The sequence below is a fragment of the Manis pentadactyla genome, chromosome 6 (genome assembly GCF_030020395.1).
Source record: "Manis pentadactyla isolate mManPen7 chromosome 6, mManPen7.hap1, whole genome shotgun sequence".
Classification (NCBI taxonomy): Eukaryota; Metazoa; Chordata; class Mammalia; order Pholidota; family Manidae; genus Manis; species Manis pentadactyla.
The window spans coordinates 12,212,362-12,232,773 of NC_080024.1; the positions used below are offsets into that span (position 1 = coordinate 12,212,362).

General features: G+C 37.0%; 1 protein-coding gene across 2 annotated transcripts in view; it reads right to left on the reverse strand.

Moving 5' to 3' along the window:
- NYAP2 (neuronal tyrosine-phosphorylated phosphoinositide-3-kinase adaptor 2) overlaps positions 1–4,962 on the reverse strand; it is a 239,826-nt gene extending 234,864 nt beyond the window's left edge. Inside the window, exons 1-2 of one of the 2 annotated variants that reach the window (XM_036913631.2) lie at positions 4,439–4,962; positions 3,661–4,147 (exon numbers count right to left, since the gene is read on the reverse strand). The gene's annotated coding sequence lies outside the window, so the exon portion shown is untranslated. Of the gene's footprint in view, positions 1–3,660; positions 4,269–4,438 lie in introns of those variants that run through there. The other variant, XM_036913638.2, reaches the window with a different exon arrangement.
- Between the last annotated feature and the right edge of the window lie 15,450 nt (positions 4,963–20,412).

Here is a 20,412-nt window from a genome sequence, read left to right on the forward strand (position 1 = left end):
GTGTAATATTGTGACACTTTCTGAAATTTGAAATTTCAGTCTTATAAACTAACATGTACTAACTTATGCCAGTGTGATTCAGATCATATTTAAAACACTAAAAATTTCACTTTTTATTGAATTAACCATTTCTTAATTTTCTTTTGTGTAAAACCATAACTATACCTCATTAATGCTAAGCCTAGAGATGAAAGCAACATTATATTTCTTTACAATGTTTCCACTGAAGTAAAACTATATGCTGCATATACTCCTGTATGAGGAAATGGCATGCCTAATATTTATCTTACATAAGATATCCAAATGGAATCCATAAAAACATAAAAACTTCACCTCCTTTTTTCTCTTTTTGTAGCCACTACTTGCATATACTGGTGGAGCATTAACTTACATAAGATATCCAAATGGAATCCATAAAAACATAAACAATTCACTTCCTTTTTTCCCTTTTTGTAGCCACTACTTGCATCCAAGGAATTCAACAAGCTGAGACAGTACATGACTTTCACTGTTAAAGTTAAAAAAAATAGGTGGGCCCCTTTTTTAGAAATAAATGTATGCAAAAAGTTTAAGATCATACATGTGTAAGCGCTATTGCCTTTGTAAATTCAGGAATCAATTTTGTGTGGCTTCAGGTTATCAGAGGATATCTAATGTGGCATGACCCGATGTCAAAATTGGGATCCCCCCATAGTATATAGTGGGCTTTTGATTAATGACAGGCCATTGTTGAAGAAAAGATGTACAAAAAGGGTTAGAGAAATATTAGCCATGCCATCCCCTCATACACATTAAAATATTACGCTTTCCTTTTCTTTTAATTCAGAACAAATTACTCCTTTATTATTACTTCATGCATTGTGACATCATCCACTCTGGGCCCGTAAGGACTGGCTCAGGTGGAGGTGTGCACTGATTTCTGGGGCAGAGCCCCTCATACGGATCATTTACCACCTGAAGGATCGTTTACTGAAGGCAGGGCTTCAGTGAGTGAATTAGTCCACTGAGCCTCATAGAGGTGGTTTTTTTATTCTCTTCTTAAAGTGGCTACTTATAATTTCAGAAATGGAACTATTGTTCATCTGAAACTTTGGTTTTCTAAGATACAAAGTTGTGAACACTCTATTAATCCAAATATTTTTCATATCTACGAAATGGAAGGAAAAGCACTTGTTTAGGAGAGAGCTACTCGTCAGTTCTTGAAGTTCTATAAGTTTCTTAAATTGTAGGTCACAGTTAACACCATAAGGTAATTTTATAGCTAGAATAAGGTAAAGCGCTATTATTATAATGCTATTTGTGTTAGATGGGAAAAACAAAATACAGACAAGGGAATACATTTCCTGGTGGAAAGCCTAGACATTGTGCCTTCATTTCACATTTATGTATTTCATTGTATATGCATAAGGGAAAGTTTTCAAGTCTCAACCCCTGTTTATTCTGAGGTTTGCAAGACACACCTGTCTCAATGCTGTGAGGAAGTTATTAGAACTTGAGTTATTAAAATTTGATTTTCCCTCCCACTGCAATCATTGCATCTTTCTCCAGATAGAGAATCCTATTTTGACCAGTAGTATCGACTTATTCAAATAGAAGTTTCCCAAGGCAGTCTTGACTATATTTTGTTGTTCAGCAGGAGAAAAAGATCTTTTACATTTTTTGCATGTTCTCAGACCAATTTGAAAACACAAGTGTTTAAATAATCAGGCTTCATATACATATGTAAAATTTGTGTATGCAAATTAATTTCTAAAATGTGCTGACTTCACATAGAACCAAATCAACATACTAGATTGCCTGCTCATAATCCATAGCCCACATAAGCCATGTCAAAATTGTTTTTCTGATAAAATCTTATAATCTGTCAAAAATAAGTCCTATATAATTCCACTTTGATTATACTTGAAATCGTACCCTCAACCCCACAAATGGTCACACTCATTTTCTCATTCTCACTGTCATCAAAATGCAGCTGTTCTGCCCAAAATGGGAAATGTTAGAGTTAAAAGCAAGAGAGCTTGTCGAAGTGACTACAAAGACACTGATTGCTTTTTTCTCAGAAAGCAGATTACTTTGTCCTGAGTTTTTCTCCATTATCTCCCTTTTCAAAGTGGATAAAATGGGCATAGATCTTGTTGATGTACTAGCATCGTAAACTGAATATTTCCCCCAACTTCCAGAGGTTGTCATGGTGTTATTTGCCCATGGTCTAAAGAGATTGCACATTTCCACTAATATTAAGGACTCATGCAAAATGTCAATGGCTGACTCTTTGAGCCTTTGGCCAAATGTTTCCAGATGTTTACAAGGCAGTATTCACAAAGTAGATATAATCAGTAAGAGAAATTGCTGACTGGAACTGCAATGGATACCATATAACTGAATTGGAAGTCCATGACTTAATTATTTTTTAAACAATAGTCAGCCTTCACCTTCTTGTCTCTAGGACTTTTACACTTTTCTTTCCAAACTTTACAGATGCCTCCAGTTTTTGGGTTTCTCTAAAGCTCTTTCTGAAGTTGTAATAGTTTTTATTAGGTCTGTTTTCCCTGATTTTCTAAACTGCCAATGTCCTTCACAAAGTCCCCTTCTTTGCTGAGTTGGCAAACATATGTTGCACTTTCCACAGAAAAATAAAATCATTTCGGCATTGGTGCCTCACATTTCCTCAGATTAATTTGTTTACCACTGGACAATATAGAATATAAGCTGGAATGTTGTTTAACATGTGAAGAATTGGGTGAGGAGTAATCTGCACTCTTTTTCTACAGTCATGACTCTACGCTACTTGGTTATAAATTCCTTAAGAGTAAAATGACCAAAACTACATCGTGTTACCTCTTCAACTGGATTCCCTTATTTTGGGAATTTTTTTTTTAATCCAGGTTTACGGTACCAACACAATATTGTTCTATGAGAATGAATAATATTATTTCATATAATAGTTCTTCCAAGTAGGGAATATCCACATTTCTTGTACTTAAAATATTGACAGAAGTTGGGGAAACCAGAATGGAGACACCCCAATAAAATAAACATGTCCCAAATAAAACAGGTCCCTTTATAGTTCTATAAAAAATATTTATTGTGATGAGACTAACAAAACCCTCCTGATACTGGGTGGTATTAAAATACATGCTTCTTAAAAACATTTATGTCTAATCAGTTAGGAAGAAGCAGTTTCAGTTTTGGTGCATGTCTGATAGTTTGGGGTTTTTTTTTGGATCTGTACTTTTTTCTTGTGAGAATGTAAACTAGGGCTGACACAAATGTGCTGAGAAACTGTTGTAAAATATTTATGGTATGGAATAGCAGATAAATAGTTAGCATGCACAACGTGACTGCCAATTAATACCCTGGAAAATATTTTCAATGCTTTTAATAATTCATCATGGCTTATTTTACTAATGAAAATCCAGTTTAACCATTTCCGTGTTAATATAACTAAGTAGGTGAGAGGGTACGGAAACAGCCTGAGGCTCATTAAAGCCTGGATACCTTAGCTGTGGCTTTATTTCTGCTCCACCTAATAAGACATGCAAACTTCAGCATTAAGTATCCCTACATAAAATCGATTCCATTTCATAACCAGATTGCTTGATCTGCTTAGTGCAAGATTCGATTTGCATGCTTAGAGAATCTGAAAAATGATATACGTACCAAAATTTAAGTCCCCGGGGAGGGCTAAGTGCAAGAATCAGAAGGTTGACTTGTGTCTGTCAAAGCCCTCCCTCGCGGCTGATCTCAGGGCAGTTCTGTAGGAGTAATCCAGCACCATAAGAAATGGACTTGTAGTTCAGCTCCGTTTTTCTTCAGTTAAAGTGCATTTTATCTGGATGGGGAAAGGGTCCACTCCCAGATTCTTCATCACTAGAGATCAGAGCATTCTTGATAGTCTTCCTATCAGATAAAATAGCCTTTAAAGTTTGCTAGAAAGACGCAGTGGCAAAAGGCAGGTGCCTGCTTCCTTAAATCGACATTCAGAGAAAAGAGGGCATAGCTAATGGGTGGGGATGAATACACAGCCCCTCTCCTTCCAGGTCCAGCAGGGAAGAAATTGAATGATTTTACCCACTTTGCTACACAAATTATTACAAGACTCGAAGCAATCACCCGGGCTGACTAAGGTGCCTCATTTGATTATATTCTGTGAAGACAAAAATAAATGAAAGCGAAAAATCAGAAACATCCTCTCTAAATGTCTCCTTTCAGCCAAAAAGATGCTCTTTCTCATTGCCACTCACATACAGCAGGTTTGGAGCAGCCTAGCTGTGGCATCGTCCCTCCCCCGTCACGACCAGCTCTCTCCCTCTCTCTCCCCTTCCCTCTCCTCCCTCCCTGCCCCTGACTCCCTCCCTTCCTGCTTCTCTCTCCTCTCCAGCTGCCTCAGTCTGTTGATGCTGCTGATTAATCAGGGATTCTGAAACAAAGAACCTACCTTCTGAAATAAGCAGTAATCTTTCTTCTCTGTGTGTGCAATCCGTCTGCATTGAATAGCAAAGCTGCCAGCATTCTAGCACCTTGGATAGTTCCTGTTCCCTAGGCCCATTGGAAAAGAGAGAAGCAGCAACTGAAGAGCTGACAAGACTCCCGAAAGCAGCATCGTTCTACTTCGGATTTCGGCTCCCTGGGGCCTCCCATGCTTGGTAAAGGCCTCCCACCTAGGCAGCAGGACCTCTCCTTTCTATCTGAACTAAAGCCTGACTAGTACATAGTAAAATGAAAAGAGGATAAAGAAACCCCTTCGTTTTTATCTAATACAACACAAATTCAATCTTTATGGAGAAGAAAAATATAAATCCATGAAAAATAAATGTTCTCATTAAAGAGGATGGTGAAGTTAAAAGCTTTTCACCCCCTGGCATGGAGAATGAAAATGAACAACAACTTAAACGGAACATCCAGGTCTCAGTTGGATACCCTTATTTGATATCAATTTTGCCTCCACCCTCCCTGCACAGCGAAGCCAGGCACACAATTACTGCTGACGTACTTCAGGCTGCTGCTCGGGAAAAGAGGGGAGGAGCCTTTTAACCTCATCAAAACAGCTTCATGCCACCTGCTCCCACGGCCTGAGAACAAAACTAGCCCGCTCAGAAAGAACACTCGCAGGGCACACGTATGTCAAATAAAAGGTCTCACCCACAGTGCATGTTGTGTTTTATTTAATGGAAATAAGGTGTGAATTGACTGTGGCATGTGTGTCACTAACTCCTACAGACTCACTGTTGAAATTAAAGTCATTCTGTTTTCTGCATTTTCTGAGGATTCGCCTCATTCTGTTCCTAATATCCTACTGAAATAGGCATGTATACCATGTTATATAGTAGACACATACACAAATACCAAAATACATGTGTATAAATGCACACATACACATATCAAGCTCTATGTTTTTACTGAACTTGCCTTTCTTCCAGGTAAAAAGTGTAATGAAATGTAATGTAGATGTTTTTACATATAAATCAGTACTCTGGTAAAAGCAACCATAAGCAATAAGCTTATGTCTAAATTTGGCTAAAATATCAATTTTGAGAGGAAAAAAATGAGTTTATTATTCAATAGTGAATTAGCTTATTATTCAATAGTGACCTGGAGCCTTTTCCCCTTCACATTCTTTTCCAATAACTCTTATTGTAAATTACCTTCACTCGCAAGCTGATTTTTCCCAAGGGTTATCCTAAACATCTAAATTCATAACTAGTTTCTTAGAAAAATGTGTCCTGAATGTAAAGTAATTTTTCATGCATCAACCAACCACAAAAAATAATAAACTTAAGTTCACTTTCCTGATTCTTAAATGGCATCTGGGACTGTACTATGATTTGCAACTTTTGTGGGGGTTTTTGAACTAGAAAGTCTCTGGGGGAAAATAAATTCAACACATTACATTACTGTAAGACTCAGTTTGCACGTGTCTGAAGTATATTCCTAAAGCAAAACGTATATGTCATTTATTTTCTGGTCTTTGTGTATCTACTTTTTTGGTTGGAAGAGAACATCTGTTAAATGCACTCCGGAAGATTAGACAGAGGAAACAAAGGGAGGGAAGTGTAACTGGCCAAGAGAAGAGGTCACATCTCTCTTTCTGTCTTCTTCTCTCTCTCCCCTCATCCCCTCTCCCTCTCTTCCTCTCTGTCCTGTGAAGACTCTAAGAACATAGCACATTATAGAAAAGTGCCTCAAACAGCACTTAGAAACTAGTAACAGCCACCACACCGAGATCAAGAGGTGTAGTAAAATATCCTTATTTTTAGTAGTCACGTGTTCTAATCAAAGTTGCCTTTCAGCCCATGACCAAAAGCAGAAAAACTTCTTTCTGAGGAAACCATATGACCAACAGTTTAGGAAGTGGAAATGCTTTATCATGACTGATAATTCTATCAAGTTTGAGAAGGGTAATATTCTTGAACTATAGAAAGCTTGAATAGACACTAGTGTAAAGTGCATTTCCACATATGAGAAAAATAATAGCCAGATAAGTTTGCTGATTTCATCAGCTCATTGGGGTTAGCAGCCAAGGTGTCTGGGATGACTCTGCAGCTCACCACCTTTGGCCAACATGCTGGTTCTCAGTCACCTTGATTTCATCACCATGATGATTTCGAATAAAATGAGGAGAGACTGACATATGGTTGTTAACTATAAAAAGAACCCACCACTTTTTACCACAAAAATTCCAAGAGTTTAAAAGAACTTTTACCCCAAAAGAATAGGGAGAGCATATTTATAATTATGTGTGGTTCTTTACTTTACATTTATATTTTCAGCTTTAGGAAATTTTATGGTTACTATGTTTCCTTTCATTTCTTCTTTTCACAGAATGGTTTTAGGAAGCATCACATTTTATCAACCCCATCTTCTGAGTTGCACATGCTCCAATCCCAGTGTCTGTTGGTCAAACAATTTCTTCTGTGGAAACATATTCATGTATAGCAGTTCATGGCACTTTTGGGAATTGATGTCTAAAAGATCCCCAGAATTGCTGGTTTAGGTCTCCCTAAATGAAACAGAAAAGGATATATACTTTCAAATAATCTTAGAACCAAATGTAGAATTCATCTCTAGTCATTTCAATAGTATCCAGAGGGAAAAAAAGCCATAGGACAAAATAAACATTTGAAAATCCTTAGATTAAGAATAAAGGTATAGAGAGATGAACAAAGCTCCGATTATAGCTATATTGGTTTGCTTCTTGAGCAACTTTATAAAATCCATAGATGTTTCTGATGCCATGGGAAGCCAATCATTAAAATGTCTCATGACTTGTTTCTTTTAAAGTTGTTAAGTCACTGTAGAGTTTGGCTTTTTCAGTTCTAGCCTATACCGACTAACAGTGTTGATGTTCCTGAGTTCAAGAGGTCCCTTCTGTGACCTCAGATAGGCAAGGAGAGGCAGAGCCCTGAAAGTGCTTCTTAGTTTGTAAATCAGCCAGATGGGGGAGAGAGTTCTTTTTGTATAAAAATGATGCAAATGAGAAAAGTGGAATTGGATTGAGCAACCTAGTTACCTAAACTTGAGGGGTTTATTCAAATATATCAAGATGTACTCTCTGAAGTCATGTCATCATTTATAACAAAGCCTTTCTAGTTTTTCCCATGATCTGTAATCTTTCTATTATTCTTTCCACATTTAGCTTAAAGAGATGACACCTCTGCTATAATGAAATTATTCCACTAGGGAAAAAAGCTAATCTCTTTCTCATCCAATCAAGATTTTAGGCATTCTGGTAACAGCACAAAATGAAAGTCTTGGTAAAATGAAAACCATATCTTCCTTAAGACTTTCGCCTATATAACAATGTACATGTCAAAGGGGCTGTACACGTGACTTGGGGATTATTGAGGAGCAGATCAGGATACGGTGCTTCAGGATCCAGGACACTGAGTGACTGTGAGAAAGAAAAGATTTATTGTCTAATAAGATCCACAAGACTACATGTACACTGTCAAGGGAACAGCATGGCAGTAACTGGAATGTGCCCAAAACAGGAAACATATGAATTGACCCAGGCATCCTTCCTTTGTTCTGTCCAGCACATGCTCTCAAGTGAAGATTTCAGGAGATCTTATATTTATAATACATGTGTTTATCTGTGTACTCAAAACAATATAAATATTGTTTAAAAAGTATCTGCAAGTTCTAGCCAGTCAGACACTCCCACTCCAATAAACCATCTTCCTTCTTTGATTAGATAATTTTCACTCAAGTTTCAAAAATCAAGACTCTCTTTATCGTGGTAGTTTGTCCCAAATCAGCACAGTTCAACCTAGATGGTTGTTCTCTATGTTATGAAATACCCATTAATAAATAACCCACTGATTAAAAAATAGAGTCATAAGATTTTTTTTCATATTCTGCCAAACATGCTTATTTCATTCTCCAAGTATGCTGGCCTGGGAATCCTGAAAGAATGGGACACTTTGTTTCTATTCCCAGGGCTCCAGCATATTGATTGCATCCAGCCAGTGACAGGGATTTGTTAAATGAATGTATGATTGCAGATCTTAACTGATGGCATGGCCTGCTCAAGTAGGAAGTTCAGAAATACCTACATATACTACTGATCATATTAAAAAATTCTCTTTTTAAAAATAAAATTCTACAGCAAAATAAAAACTAGAGGTGAACAAATTGGCTATGAGTAAATAAAAGAGGTCAGAAAGTTCAGGAAAAGCATATATGGGTATTTAGCATATGATACATATACCATCGCACATCAATAAATAATACAATTAAATAAGCAGAGATGGGTGTACATACACACATAAAGAATTTTGTAACTCCTTGCATAAAAATAAATCTAGACGCTCGTTACTGTAGGTGGTGCAAAAAGTTGCCACATCATTTGGGGGCTTTTTAATATATGAAGCTCAGGTCTTTTCTCTCCAGACCATCTGAGTCAGGAGATGTTTTAACACATGCCTTGGTGATCACCATGTATATTAACATTTGTGAAGCACTGCCCAACAAAGAGTCTATGAGGATGGACATGGTCGATATCTGCACCGTCCAAAATCATAGAACTACCTATACATGAGCACCTGAACTATGGTTAGTGCAATTGAGGAATCCATTGCAAATTTTATTTTGTTTTAATTTTAATGTAAAATCCACATGTGAATAGTGGCTACCATATTGAACAATGCAGCTATTGGCCTTCCTTTGAAATATTTGTATAGAAAAAAAACATAATTTACTGAAAGAAACTTTAATATGATCTTGGGGTAGAGATGGCCCATCTAAAGACAACATCAAATTTGGAAACAAGGAAGAGACAACCTGGAAAAGTAAATTATTATTTATGCAAAGTATTTAAATAGAAAAAGATTATAAATTAAGTTATTAATATGCAAAACTGGGAAATTATTGCAACACATATGAAAGTAAGCAGTTATATATTCCTACTTTCTTATTGAAAAGAAAAGAAAAACTCTTACAAATAATATAACCAGAGATGAACACCACAGTACAAAACAAGGACAAAGGATAGGAATGGGTCTTTCACAAAAGAAGAATTTGAAATGGCAATAAATACAGAAAAAGATGTTTAACTTCGGGAATAGCAAAATGGAAGTTAAATCATGAATGGGTCTTAATTATTAAATTTTTCATGCTGGCAAACATGGAGAAATGGATAGTTACATAAATATGTACAACTGAAATGAAGGGAAATCTGATAGTGTTTCAATTTTCTTAATGAGCACAGTCTTGGAAATAATAATTCTACTGTAAGGACATGATAAGTCTGCAAAACTATATGCCATTCACGGTTTGGAACAGCAGAAATTTGGAAACTTCATACATACTCAGCAATAGGAGATTGAAAAATAAATAATTCTACATCTCCATATTTATTTATGTGGATATGGATACTGTCGGGGGGGAGGAAGCACGATTTCTGTAAAGGGATTGTCCAGCTACTGCACTGCTCGCCTCTGTACCCTAAGTGGGTGACAATGGGCAAGTTTTGTAACCTCACCCTGCTCAGTTTATTGATTTGAAAACGACAATATATTAGTGCAAAGTCAAAATCTATTATGAGAATTAAATTCATTACTCTATGCAAAAGTGTCTGTAAAAAATCAGTGTGTAGCATTTAACATGTAGCAATAAATGCTAACTGCTCTTAGTAATAAATCTAATACTAGTAATACTAGTAATACTAAGCAGTACTTGGAAAGACAACCAAAACTATGCCTAGAACCCATTAGTGCATGTTTTCAGATCCAACCATTTCTCTTCCTTTATCATCCCACTTGAAGTACAATTTCATCTTATCTTCCATGACACTGTATTTTGGTTTTCTCTCTATTTCAGTGGTCTCTCCTTCCCCCATCTCCTTTGCTGGCTCTCCTCTGCCTGAATTCTAAATGCTGGAACGCTCCAGACCTCTGGTCCAGCCCTCTGTCTTATCCTGTCTCTATTTTCTTCCCACATTCTGAGAAAGGAAACCAGTGCCATTACTCATTTTCACATCACCAGATTGCTTTCTCTGCAAATACTTATCACAGTTTGATATTATCTTATTTAGGCATACATGCATTCACACACACAAATAAACATATATATACATATACATATATGATATGTCTTTACTACTGTTTTAATTTTATCAGTTTCTCCTTAATAGGATACAAGCTTTAGGAGAACAGGTACCTTCAAGAGTTTGCTTATCTCTGCATCTCAGCAAATAGAGTAGTGGCTTATTTATAGGAGGTGTTGGACTAAAATGTACTGAATAAACTATATTACATAGAAAATAACATATGCATGCATATAATAATACTCATGCATAAACATAATATTCATAATAACAACAATAACAGCAAACACATACATAATGTTTCTTATGTGCTCTACTTAATCATGCAATCACCACACTGACCTTATGAGATAGGTACTGTTTCATTCTCATTTTACAAATTAGAATATTGAGGCAGAGTTTAAGTGGTTTGTCTAAGAATACACAACTACTATATGCAGAGGGAAGTTTCTGGTACTCAAAAAATAGCATCATTGTGTTTATATCTGGGTGGTGGTATATTTATATATATATACATTTTACTTTTTAAAAGAGATGTATGTGTTGCTTACTTTTCTCCAATAAGCATATACTATTTTTATAATGATTTTACAGAGTAATTTTGGGGAAAATGTAAAATTCTATCTTCACAAAACGTCCCCCTGAAAGGGGGAGCTTTGGAATCTGTGGATTTCCATTTACTTTTTTAAATGAAAAGGCTGGGTCAGGAGGATTTGTGAAATGGAAATGTCACCAGTGCATTACGTAGTTGGCAGGATCTGCAACAAGCAGATAAAAATTCAAAAGTAGGTCTGAGTAGTGTATTGGCCAGATAGGATTTGGGGGAAAGTTATAAAGAAAGAAGGGACTGCAGGTGCAAACACAACCCATCTCATGACAATGTTTAAAACAAGAGTTTAGGAGGCTGTGTCCTTCAGGAGTGGGGGCCCTACTGCAGCAGCCTGAGCTGATACTGAGCCACATCTTGCCCACATTTTCAGTTTCTGACACATCAAATGCTACAGCCTGTGTTTCCTGAATGAGGACATTGTAGTCTTATTTAAGCTCACACAGAGTTAATAAGTATTTGAAAATATCCATCAGTAATTAGAGAGAATAGTGGAAGGAACAGATGAAAGCTGTAGCCTACAATATATTCTTCCCCAAGCCTATTCCCCTACTAATATGTTAGTTAATCCAAATAAGGATATTTGAAGGAATTTTAAGGCAGATAGATGAAGGAGGTCATGGGAAATGTGTCACTAAATTACAGCATGAGGTACCAAAATTCCCTCACAACATGATCATCAACAAAAATGATAATTTCAAGATTATCATTCCTAAACACTTGGTCTTCTAACTCTAGGTTGACTATGGATTACATTTAAGGTGCTTGTGGATAAATAATTGTTCTTCAATTCTCTCTCTCTGGATGGCTGGCCATTATTCTGAAGTCAAAGTTAAGTACAGAAACAGGGCCATGGATAACCCAGTCTAACCCTTCATTAAACAGATCAGGAAATTGAAGACAGGCATAAAACAGCTTGCCTAAGAACACAGAACTTCTTCTTTGGGTGTCCAGGACTAGTTAGCTCAATTTCTAGTCTACAACATGTTTGCTTTTATTTATAGATTTTTTTAAAGCTCTTTTTTCAGGAATCAAGCAGCATATTTCAACTGTAATCCAGGAGTAAACAGGACTTTGTAGAGAGGTGAAGCACACAATGAAATATCCACTGTGACCAGACAGGCCTTGGGTAAAATTGTGAGATGGTTTCCTGGGTGATCCTAGAAATCCCTTTGGACTTTCCCCACCCTAAATCTATTCTATACCCTCAGCCAAAGGCCTAACCTAATGCCCTCTCCCAGACTCCTAGAATTACACTCGAGATCTATTAGTTCTGTTTTGCACTCAAGCTTCCCTCTGTTTGAAACATTTTTCCCTGGATGTCTGCATGGCCATTCTTGACACCACCTCCAGTTTTCCTCTTCCATGTCCATCCTGTTATTATCACACTACCCAGTTGACTCTGCAGATCCATTCACCCGGGTTTATAGCTCAGAGTTAATCTTAGCTGTGTGATCTACAACAATTATTTAATTTCTCTGAGGTTCAACTTCCTCGTCAGAAAAATTGTTATAGAGCCTGCCTCATAGAGTTGTGTAATTCAGTGAGTTCCTATTTGAAGAATGCAAAACATCAATGCCAATGGCCTCATTTTATTTCATTTCATGTATTTTATTATATGTGACTATCTTAATAATATATTTACTTATTTAATTCACTTATTTATTGTTTGTCTCTACTGTTGTAATAAAATTCTAGGAGAGCAGGGAACTTGATTTTCTTTTTCATCTTATACCCAAGTATTCAGAAGTTTCTCAGCAAAGAGAAGGCCCTTAATAAATGTTTGCTAAGTAGCTGATAGTTACTCACATTTTGGAGTACTTCTGTATGTTCTCAGGCCCCATTCAGTCTCAGCGTTATTTCTAACCATTGAAAGAAGATCTGTTCTGAATGGATGTGTTCCAGGCCTCGATAAAAAGGGTGATAAAGGACTTTTAGATCCACTTGGACAGGTGGCTCCAATTCTGTAATTCTACATGAATTACCTGTGAGCTAAGAAACCCTTCTCCAAATGATTTCTCAAGTGAACCTCAATTGTTTCTGAAATTCTATTCTTTTTTTCACTTAAACTCTGTCTTTACCAGAGGGTTACCAAATGCCACTTAGAGGAATCTGTGTTCACATACAGGTGAATTCGAATTTTGGGGGTATCAACTAGCTTAATACTTTTTTTTTCATTGTCAATAGACCTCTGACAACAAAAGCAAACATGTTTCTAATCCTCTACTTATTTTAGCCAATGCTTATATAAGTACCCAGATAGTAATACTGTAAAACTGATAGAAATTAAACATGGAGGCAACTCAGTTCATCAATTTGTAGCTACAAAAACTTCATATTTTATGAATTTTTTTCCAATTTTAATTTTTTCTCCTTTCCTGCATCTGAGACACATCAATGTGGGTTAGAATTTCAAATAACAAAAGAGTACGTAGAAAATCCTGCCTTGGGAGATGAAATACAGTAGCTCTGGGAAAAGATCAAGAATTAAATCAACTACTTTCTGAGTTTAAATCACATTTGACCTAACGTTTAAGAGATTAGCAAAATTATCCAAAATTAGAAATAAGAAAAAAAAGGACGTATAAAGAACCAGGCCAGCCATACACAAGCATCAGGGTTCAGGAAGCATGAATTGCTGATTTTGGAAGTTAAAAAAACTTTTGATGGCATAGATGCCCAAAGTCTTCCTAGCCTAGTAACTATACTCAGCCGGCACCCAGTACATGTGGCTTATTGAATGATTATACCGAATAGGAGGAAAGGACTATTTCTAACAAGTTATTATTGTTGTTGCTATTATATTTCCTGCGGCTATCAAGTATGGTTTAAGTAGTAGAAGTAAAAAATAAACAATGAATTAAAACGTATTTTTGTGAATGAGTTCCACTTGGGCATCTAGTGAAGAAGTTTTGAAATGGGGAGGGAAGAGAACGTAAAAGTCAGAAAAGAATAGCATCATACTCCACTTATGTCATAGTTTAGATTACAGCCTGGTATTGTCTAGAGACCTCTATTAAATTTTCACTTATATGCTTACGTTTGGATGAGTCATTTAAACAAACTGTATTTTTATTCCCTGAAAATAAGAGATATGGATTACCTTATCTACACAAATAAAATACAACCGTATCAAAATTATAAGACTATTATAAGAAAGCCATATTAAATGAAACCCCATAACATAAAATAGTTACATGAAATTAATTTTTTCCAATGCTTTTATTTTATATAGGAAGGATATGAGGTCAGAAAAATTTGTGATTTGTGTAAACTCCATCAGTGATAAATCTGTAGTCAGAATCTAAATGTATAGACACTGTGGAAAACATTACAGATTTCCTAATAAATTAAAAATATAGCTACTACATGACCCAGCGATCCCACTTCTGAATTTATATCTAAAGAAAGTGAAATCAGTACCTCAATATATCCGCACTTCCATGGTCACTTCAGCATCATTCTCAACAGCCAAGACATGAAAACTACCTAAGTGCCTGTCAAGGAATGAATGGATAAAGGAAAAGTTATATATGCTATGTAAATAGTCATCTATATATATATACATGCATATTACCTATGAGGCAGTGGAACATTATTCAGCCATAAAAAGGAAATTTTGTTCTATGCCCCAACATGGATGAACCCAAAGGACATTATGCTAATTGAAATAATCCGGACATAGAAAAACAAATACTGTATGACCTCACTTACATGTAGAATCAAAAAAGTCAAAGTCAGAGAGGCAGAGTGTAATGTTGTTTGGCAGGGGTTCAGGGAAGGGGAAAGTGGGGAGATTTTGATCAAGGGGTAGAAATTTAGTTGTAAGATGAATAAATTCTAGGGATCTAGTATAGCTTTGTGACTACAGTTAATAATACTGTGTTATATACTTGGAAGTTGCTTAAAGAGGAGTTCTCACCACAAAAAAGTGTGAGATGATGAATATGTTATTTTTATTGTAATCATTTCACATTTTACACATTTATTAAATCATTACATTGTACACCTTTTTAAAAAAATTACCTTGTACAGCCTAAATGTATATGCTTTTTATTTGTAATCATATGTCAATAAAGCTGGAAAAATAATAAAAAGTAATTAATAAAATTTATCTAATGTTCTCTTTCCTAGTTTGTTGCTCTTTTCTCCAGAGAGAAGACCTGGCTGGAAAGTCTGGAGTAAATGCAACCAAACTTCTAGGTTTTCTTCTAGGAAATAGTATTCTGTGCTTAGGTGTGTTCTGAGGTGCATTCACCTGGGAAATCATGTCGTGAATGGTGAAGAGCTCACTGCAAAGTGTATGTAACCGATGTGATAAAAAATGAATATTGTGAAACTCTCATTCCCTTGGATTCTTGCTTACTGACATAGCACTGTGAATTTTTTTAAAAAAAAATTCTAACCCTATTTAAAACAACAGAAGAAAATCAAGTCAGAAGAATATCAAAACATATCTTGAAAAGATCCGATTTTACTAAACTCTTATATGCAACTTGTAAATATTTATGTAGATACAAACACGTCCATACACATAGAGAGAATCTATACATGAAGTTCTTAAAATAAGTTGATGCACCACCATGATTTTAAATTCTACCTGTTGAGTGTCAGTGTAAAGTTATACTAAGATGTAGGGTTTTATATAAATTAGTTTTTAGTGGATGCTCTAAATTTCATTTTATTCAACTGAATTAGAGTAGGAAAAGTACTCAAAAGATGGCTATGACATTAACAGAAAGGTAGCAAAAGCCCAGTGTAATTACAAGTGATTTTTAATAACATGTTTATTTTGAATGGAGACCCTTACCTCATTAAAAAAATTCAGAGCATTGCCTATAAGATTACATTTTCTCTCCATGTTAAGAGAAAGCGCACACATGGAGGGAGGCTATAGCAGAGGAAAATCAAAACCCAAAGCACAGAAGGCACACAGCCTATTTTAATCTGGGCCCTTTGTGAAATATTAAATGATCATTAGCACTTTCTTAAAATAGATGGAGAATCATCAAATACCAAGTGAAAATCATTGAAAGCTACTTAGAGTATCTTGAGTTTGTTTTTCAACTTCTGAAGTTAACTGCATATTTTCCATTAGTTGTATAATTTTAATGGAATTATTACTCTGTGAGGAATGCTCTGTCTTCAATCCAATATAAGCCATACGATTCTTTTTATAACCAGTCCCTAGAATTGAAATTGGTAACTAATAATCATATGCAGCAACTAATTTACACAACCCAAACAAGTACTAAATTGATTGGAAGATTCTGTATATATGTAAATTTTATATTTCCTAAGCTCATGTATGTCTTTCAGTAGAGGTAAATTCAGAGAACAATACAAAGCAATCATTTGGGCCTCAATGTTTAGTTGCTTCTCCCAAGTCTTTACCTCAAGTCACCTTGGAGGACATACATTTCTTCACACTGTTAAAATTATGGTGATTTTGGATGATAATGGCAGCGTTCCATGAGAATACATTCACAAAGAGGTCAACTATTTTTGCTATGGAGTGTATCTTGTTTGATGAAACAGAATTTTTGCTTGTGACGGAAACCAGACTTAAATTAACTGGGGAAAAAAAAAAGAGGAGAGTCCTTGGAAAAACACTCTGGCGCAACCCATCACCACAAAGGGCCTGAGCGGTCGGTGGTAAGAGGGCTTAGGAATGGACGCGCATCAGAGGCAGAGCGACACAGGGCTAACGTGCCAAAAGGAGAGCGTCTCTCTCTCTTTCTTGTGTCTTGGCTCGAGTTTCTTCCAAAGGGACTAGATTTTTCTACATAGCAGGAGACATGGCTGCCAACACCTCCCGAGACTCTTAGCTCACAGTCCTCATCACCGGGACAAATAATCCATTTTTGAAATTCCAAAGAAGAAACAGAGGAAATGAGAAGGGGGGAGGAGGGGAAAGGAAAGGAGACACATTTTTTTCCCTTCAAAGGCATGACAGGAAAGATGCGCGAATCCCTTCTGCTCACATCATACAAATCAGAATCTAGTTTCACGGCCAATCTTAGCTACAAGGAAGACAGGGAAACATGTCCCACAGCCATGGGTCCACATAATTTTTAAGGAACCTATGAAAAGAAGAATAGTGGTATGAACTTCAGAGGACAATTCACCCTGAACAATTATGGCAATGAAGATGTGAGAAGAATAATTCAACCCAATTAGATTGATCTAACTGGGGTAGAAACAGGGGAACCAAAAGTGGGTGGCTTCCCCAAAAAGGAGGAGTTTAGAAGTCCTAAGAAAAAGAATTACCTTGTCACTGCAAGGGAGGCTTTAACTTTCCATTTATTTTTCATAACATGTTTAGTTAGCTAATCAAAATGGAGACCAAGCTGGTTTATTTTTGGTTTCCTGCACTGTGTGATGCTAGTTTTACTTAACAGGTTAATGGGCAGGCTTGTCAGAGGACCCAGAAACTTTTGTTTTCGGAGAGAATATTGTGTCCTTGATAATAACACCTGAATATCTGAAAGCTTCCCATTAAGAGATTAAAAATAATGTGCTCTATTCTGCCAGGGAGTAACTACTCACTGGGTGATAAGTAGGACATGAGAAACACAGAGTGATTTTCTCCAACAAACAGTAAATGGCACTTCAGGGAAACCATGTGGACTACTTGTTCTAAGAACCTATTTCAGACCTGGGAGGCGGCTGAGTCACGCAGTAGTCTGACCCCATGCACTTTTCAATTGCTTCCGCCCCATTCCATACAAAAAAACAGAAACAATCAAACACCTTCCAGGCACCCAAATCAGAGACACCTGCAAAATATCTACCAGTATCCTTGACGTGGGGCCCTAAGTGTTCTCTACTGAAATATTCTGTTACGTCCACCTAAATATCTTTTGCATTTTAAATCTGATGCGCAATCCTCCGCATCACCTCCTGCCAAAATAGCTATTGTATATTTTAACTGGGAGAGGATGGCTGCCACATAGCTAAATTGGAAGCATGGGTATTTTTAGTGCTTGGTGAAAGGACTTACATAAAGAGCGCCTCTATTCACCCTATTGGGATCCTCTTATGTAAAAGGCCTGGCACAAGTGTAAGGTATTATTATAACTATAAAAGCTCCTCACTCTGTAATCATACAAAAGGCAGTATCATGGAGAAATACCACACAGTTGCATGGCAACTGAATCCTTGTGGGGTTAGTTACCACGCAGAGGAGCTATTATGAGTGCTTCAAAGCAGCCCGGCCAAGCCAGCACCTAGACCACAAGCAGGTAAACACCCACCTGTTGCCTAAGGACGTTCGCTCCTGCATGGATAACTGAGTGGAATTCAGGATGAAGAGGGAGTTTCTGCTTCCCTGCACAGACCCTCAATACCAGTTAAGGGTGTTTTGCTTGACAAATATCTAGCACCTTTTTTTCATTGTGGCAGAATGGAAAACCATGCACGTCACAAGTGTTGGTGACAATGGCAAATCCAGAGCAGCAGTGGCTGCCAAGCCCAGATGATTGTAGTAAACAGGCTAAGGAATCTCTACAATGGGTATAAGAGCTCGAGGTCTTCTCCTGCTAAAATAAAAACACAGATACATCTCCTTGGATGGATGCTACATGCTCCTTGCCAGTGTCCCTTCTCTCTTTTGCAATCAACAAAATTTGATCTGCTCTTGAGAAACTACTCCTTCCTCACCTGATCTGTGGAGTTCAGGTGAGGCTGAATCCAGCCTAATGTTGGAATGAATGGGCAGGTGCTGCAGAACTAGCCAAGAGACATATTTCATTTCTCCAAGGTTGGCTCAGTGTTGGGCACACGGCAAAGCCAGGGCCAGGAGACCTGTTCTGCAGCTGCTTGTGGGACTCTGGGCCCTTGGGCTGCTGTCAGTTCACCGAAGGTGGTCAGTGGCCACCCTGCCTCCTGTGGCTATAACTTCCTCAGAGTGAAGCCAGTGCAGAAGAATGCAGAGCCAAGAGAGGCAGGACAGTGTGCCAACTGCATCGCTTGAACAACTGGGTCCAGCTGGAAAAATTACACTGTCCCCAAACTTTGACAACAGACAATTTTTTTGGTTTCAATTTAAACTAGCTTGAATTAGGTTTCTGCCACTTAGAATGAGAGGGTTCTTTACTGATATTCAGCATGGGCCTGTGCTTTGGAATTTATGTCCATTCTCTGCCCCTACTAGGCTAGCTGTGTGACCTGGGGCAAGTTACACATCTTCTCTGAACTCGTTTCTTTGTTGTTGCTTTTTTTGTATACTTTTTAAATTGAAGAATAGTTGATAGACAATATTATATTGGTTTCAAGCATACAGCATAGTGATTTAACAGTTACATACATTATTAAATGCTCACCCCAACTAATGTAGTTACTGTTTGTCAACACAGAAAGCTCTTACAGAACTTCTGACTATATTTTCTATGCTGTACTTGCATCCCTGCAACTTATTTATATTATGATTGAGATTTTGTGCCTTTTTATCCCCTTCACCTACATCACCCACCCACCCCAAACCCTCCCCAATAGTAACCACCTGTCACCATAGTGGCTATGAGTCTATTGCTGTTTTGTTTTGTTTTGTTTTTAGATTCCACATACAAGTGAAATCATATGGTATCTGTCTTTCTCAGCCTGGTTTAGTTCACTTAGCATAATACCGTCTAAGCCCACACATGTTCTTTGTTTTTAAAATGAGCATAATGATGTTACCTGAACTCATGTGCATGTCTACACATCCAAGTGCCTGGAATAAAAGATGATAGGCATGGCTTTGATTATTTGATTTAAAGATTGGCAGAGGTCTCTGTCTGAAATTCGTGAACTATTCAAGTATACAAAGAACATGACTCTTTTAGGGTTAACTCAGTCCTTCATACCTAATTCCTGAGTTTTACTTAACCCAAGAAACACTACTTGGCTTTTAATAAGTTCAGAAAGATTCCTCTCATACTAAATTCCCTGGACACTGCAAGAAGGCAATACAGGCCATAACTATCCAAGGGACGTGTCCATTTCCATCTTTGTTATGTGATTGGGATAATCTGCCTACCCCATCCTGTTTCCTCAAAGCACCCATCTCTCCATTCTCTGAGGAAACTGCCGGATACCCGAGCCTTCAAAACCCCACAGGCAAGTCCTCAGCATAAAGGCTTTTTGCTCTGCCATGCAGGTTCCCTGAAGTAAGGAAACATGGGGCACTAGGATACATTCTTAGAAAGGGAAAGAAATAAGAGAAAAACATAAAGTACAAAACACAAATTAATCAACATATTGTTCATATAAAAAAAGC